Source organism: Pinus tabuliformis, chromosome 9, assembly GCF_031772625.1.
Source record: "Pinus tabuliformis cultivar Carrire ecotype Pingquan chromosome 9, CPIR1, whole genome shotgun sequence".
In the NCBI taxonomy this organism is placed as follows: Eukaryota; Viridiplantae; Streptophyta; class Pinopsida; order Pinales; family Pinaceae; genus Pinus; species Pinus tabuliformis.
The window spans coordinates 1,182,850,746-1,182,856,585 of record NC_142307.1 but is presented as its reverse complement, the minus strand read 5'-3'; positions in this window follow the sequence as shown (position 1 = coordinate 1,182,856,585).

Sequence of the window (5,840 nt, the reverse complement as noted above, 5' to 3'; positions counted from 1 at the left end):
AGACATTATATTAAAATCTTAAAGAATATTAGGGCCACCCAAAATAGTGGTGTGTGCATAGATGCAAAAGCACTAATGAGATCAAGCGCAAAAGACAAAAAAAATCCTATATGTCAAATGACAAAAAACTATGGAGTGATCCAAGAAATAGTCATGTTGGACTCATTATTTTTTTAAGTATCACTTTTTCAAATTTGATTGGATAGCTGTACACAAGAAGAATCAAATGAAAGTTGATGTAATTGGTTTCACGATGATAAATCTAAAGAGATGCTTAAGTAAGTAAAACGTGCAATATTATCCACTTATTCTAGCATCATAAGAGAAACAAGTATTTTATGTACAAGATCCTACAGTGAATGATTGGTATGTAGTTCTCACATGCCCTACAAAGGGATTGAGAAATAGTAACACGTATGGATTGGAGAACGTGGGTCTATCAAGTGTTGTAGAATTTTTAGGGAGAAAGTGCAACGATGATGAAGTTATAGATGATGGTAATATGGATTATGTTTGACAATATTGTGAAGGCACATGATTAGATGTTGATATAGAACCATATTCATGATTTATTTATCATTGTTATATGTAATGAATGTAAAAATTACATTTTCATACTCTTAATTGTTTTGAATGTGCACATATAAATTAATTTACTATATTGTTTACTTGAATGCCATTGTTAACTTTTATGGAAATGCACATATTCAATTTGTTTTTGACAAATTTTGAATATTTTCAAAGCTCGTCCCCATTGCCTTGAAATTTTAGTATATGAAGACAATCACTGATCTAGTTTATTTTTTTTTATCATTATGGTAATAATGGCTTATGATATGTGGTTTTTTTTATGTTTTTTTAGTATATGAAGATATGTTTTCTTAGTATATGAAGACAATCACTGATCTAGTTTAGTTTTTTTTCATCATTATGGTAATAATGGTTTATGATATGTGGTTTTTTTTATGTATTTTATAAGGCTATTTTAGATGTAAATTGTTCTTTCAAAGCATTATTACTATTTATATTTTTATCCTTTTGTGACAGATAGTGGTAGTATTTGTATAGATCAAAAATGATATCTTTTGTGTGTTCATAGTTATTTGTTTTTAGGTTTGTTGAAGATATGAGTCTATTTATCTTCATTGTTTCTTTGTAAATGCATAATCTCGTTATGAATGTAATTGTTGTTATCCTTGAATAGAATGATTTACTTTTACTTGGAAAAATACTTTCAAATATTTACAATACATTAGAATTTCTTTTATTCATATATGTTATGAAATAATAACTATTAGGGAGGGATTTAACCACCCCCATATGATGTCATGAGGGGGTTGTATGTCTCCTTTTTGGGTTTCTATGAGGGGATTCTAAAACATCTCGTAGGCTACTAAGAGGGGGTTTCTAAGTTTCCCTCATAATTTTCTATTGTGGTGGAGGGGGAGGGTTGGGGGCTGTTTGGGTGTTAATACCTCCTTCGAAGTTGCTAAGACGGGGGTTTGTAACTACAATTGAAAGCTACTATAAAAGGGGTTCTAAACCCCCCTCATAAGCTGCTACGAGGGGGATCTTAACGCCCCTAAAATATACTACGAGTGTTATGAAACCAGCTCACAAAATAGAAGAAAATATAGAGCAAAGACTTCAAAATCAGTGTCTTTGAGGGGGAAACCTCCTTTACATTACAAAAATAAACAATTATTGGGTGATACAAATGACAAGACCTCCTTTCTATATAGGAGCCTAAGGGGTCACAATATAGTCAAAGCTGGCATAAAAATAATAATGTAAGGGCACAACAATAACAATAGTGGCCTTCTATGGGGCACAATAATAACAATATGGGGACAACATGGGAACAACAATAACAATAAGGGGCTACAATGAAAATAATAATAAGGAAATACACTAGTATTATAGGGACCTAACATGTTGCTCTACTTCAAAAAAGTGTTGTCCTCAATTCTTTAGTTATGGATGCTTCTATATAAAATTCTTATCATCCATGTGGAATCTTCAGTGGGCATGTTCTTCCACTTGATGAGATACTTTGAAATTGATCTATGTTGTAGCTTTCAAGTTCTTGTTTCTATGACTTCTTCAATTTACAATATGATTTTTCCTTCCTCATCAAGTTTTGGCAATATTATTTGAATTGGGAACTCGTCACCTATAACCTTCTTTAAGCATGAAACATGGGAAACTGGGTGCACTCGGGAAGCTATAGGAAGCTCCAATTTGTATGTCGTAGTACCAATCTTTTGCAACACCTTGTACGGACCATAATACTTTGGTGATAATTTATTTTCCTTCTTAGCTTGCTTGAGGGAAATTTTTTTGTATGGTTGTAGTCCTAGAAATACCCAGACACCTACATCAAAAATTCTTTTGTTTTGACGTTGATCTGCCTATTGTTTCATTCTATTATATGCCAAAGTGAGCTTAACCTTTAGGAGTTGGTGAACTTGTTGTTGATGCTCAATCTGATCTTCCACTTCTTGAACCTTAGAAATTTCTCTTAAATATGATGTGATGGATGGTGGATGATATCCATAAACTGCCATAAATGGGGTCATTTTTGTTGTAGTATGGAAGCGTTATACCACCATTCAGCCAGAGGCAACCATTTGACCCACTGTGTCTATTTATCAGATACAAAGCAAAGAATATATCTTTCCACGTGTACTAGCCACTTCTAACCACTTGTTACTTATTAATATGCAAAACATTTCTTAGCGAGTGCTATAATAAGCACTTGGGTGCTAATCTTGAGTTCTTTGTGACTAGGTGCTAGCACTCACTAAGAAATGTTTTGCATATTAATAAGTAACAAGTGGTTAGAAGTGGCTAGTACACGTGGAAAGAAAAGTCAAGTATCCACATAAATGTCATTTGGTAGTGCATTGTACAAGGTGGCATGTTTCACTTCATTGTTATCACAGGTGGAATGTGGATTTGGCCCTTTTGGGTGTCCAAGTGGTATTTTTCCAAGTGAAATGTGGTAGGGATGTGGCATAACAAGTCATCGTGATGATGATGTGGTAGTGACATGGAAGCATTTGGAAATGACATGTGGTAGGTGGTTTTAGTGTTTTTGGCTGGCTAAATGAACAATGTTTAAGCGACATGTGGTGGTACATAGAGAAAATTTTAGGGCCGAAATTTCGCAAATATTCTCCTACATTCTATATTTATGAATTTTCAAACCATAACAATCGCCTATAATACTATATATAGGAAACATATTTAAATACTTAAAAAATAGTTGGATGGTACATGTCAAAAAATAACATATGAAATTCTTTGATTGGCTTCTGTGGATTGACACATGGAATACTATGACGTGGCAGAAATTTGGGACCTATTCCTAGGAATAGTTTTACAAAGGTTTTCAATGTTAATATTTTTGGATTTTTTTCGTAGTTTTATGAATTGGGGCCGTCGGTCATCGCCCACCACCCAACAGTAATGGGAAAAAGTATTGTGACTAGAAACAAGAAGTAGAGTGGTGAGCGATGAGCCTTGGATGGAAATTTTTGTTGAAGTATAGCACCATCAAATGACAACCCTAACCATTGGCTAAGTAACAAAAACATGCTCACCAATTGTGAGCAATGAGTGGTATTTAAAGCTGGTGGTCATATTGAAGTCACAGGAGACTAGTTTTAAGCACAAATATTTAGCGCCTTATGGCTAAAGCCTTGGTCACAACTCTCGATTACATTGGATGAATTAAAAAGTGATAGAAGTAATCCATAATATTGATTAAATAATGAGAGAAGTGATCCATAGTCTTGACTAAACAATAAGACAACTAATCCACAATCTTCATTAAACAGTAAGATATTTGATCCATAATCTTGAATGAATGATGAGAAGAACTTGAAGTCAACTGAAATGAACCTGTGCCGTTGATTGATTACCCAATCTACAATCTTGCTTTGAGATGAGAAGTGTGAAATATTTCTAACATAGAAATTTAATTTTGGGGTGTTCATCTAGTCATATAGAGGCTTAGTTCATACAGTCAAAGAGGAATTTCCATGGGCAAATACCATGGACTAATACCCATAGTACATGAAGGACCAAACTATAAAATAAGCTAGAGATCAGTGTAGGAGGGTTGGTTGCATTAATTAACACCTAAGGGTGAGTAAGAAATAGTGTTGTAATGTTATTCTGCGTGTGAGAAAGAAAATTTTAGTCAATATCAATGTAATGTTGAGCAGATAAATTGCAAAAAAGGAGAAAAAATTAATTTCTAAGCTAAGTATCTATGTATTTTTGTAGAATAGATGTTTTAAATTTTTAGTAGTAAAACTTTGAGGTTTATTTTAAGAAGGGTGTTTTTGAATGTTTGAGTTTGAAAATTAATGGAAAAATGATCTAATAGGAATCATGTTGGTGCTTGCATATCATGGAGTGGGTGCTTCCTATAGGTTGGCTCTTGAAACGAGAAAAAGGATGGTGCCTTTAGCAAATTTGTTCCTACAAATTGTGGGAGTAGATGCTTGCATTGGTGTAAAGAGCAGAAACAAGAATTGGCATTTTCTCCATTTATCGGTTTCCACATAAACATTTGTGTCTCATGTGTGTTTTTTCTTTGAATTATGGTGTTGTGGTGTTATTATTTGATTTTATTGTAAATAATATTAAGATTTGTTAAAACCTACAGAATATTGATTCACCCCACCTCTCAATATTATCATGCTTCCTAACAACTGACACTAATTAAATCATGATTAGTAGGAATCATTAGTAATTTACTCACTTAGTTGGGTTTCATATCTTATTTTTATATAGGCATCCAAATATCTGGTAATTCACCAAGCTAAAATACTTAGCTAGATTTTGAAACTCATGTGTATCTAGGCATCCAATAATTTGGGTTTTCACGGAGTTAAAATTTCATCAACTAAAGTTGATGGTAGATTCAATCTAGGCATCTGGCCAATTGGCGATGCACCAAAGCGGCCACTTAATAAAGTACCTAGATTCTAGATATTTGTCCTAGATAGTAAGTGGACCCCAAAAAGTGAATGGGTGGCAGTGTGATGTGGATAAAAGTTGGAAGTGATGTGGAAAATAGGTGGAAGAGGTGATGACATGGTAGCAGTAGAGTATGACACATGGTAGGTGGAAACTGAATTTTTTGCTAGCCAAATAGAATATTGGTAGGTGACACCTACTAGATACATGTTAGCATCAAGACACATGGAAAGCTCAAGTTAGACATAGAAGGTAAATTGGAAGGTGAAGTGGTAGATGATCTAGAGAGGGACATGGAAAATTTTGAGTTTTTTTGAAAAATAAAGGTTTTTGAATTGATCCGTCCATCTAGCAATTTGAGGTGCATTGAGTTAAATAGTTTGGTTATTCAACCCAAATTCTAGATTGGGTGAAGAAATTTAAAGAAAATTTCCATGCTAGTCAAGGTTCCAAATAAAGGAAATGAAGAGTCATTTGGAAAGATGGTAATATAATTGTTAACTAGGTGTGATCGTTAGCATTTGTCCCAGACTCTAGATTCAGTGAAGAAAAGGAGATGATCAAGGTTCTAGTGGTTGAGGTTCTGTGTAGAGGAAATGAAGAGTCATTTGGACATTTAGTAATCTAGACGTGAACCAAGTGTTATCAATTAGAAAAGGACCCAGAATCTTGATACATTAGAGATGTGATATAATAACAGGGTCCTAGTACCAAGTCATGAGAGGATAACTTCTCAACACTTGGAGTTGAAAGGAAAACCAAAAGGAAATATTAACATCTAGTAATATGCTTGAGCACAAGTATTCTTGTAACAAATGACCCATACTCTAGATCTATCAGAGCTAGCA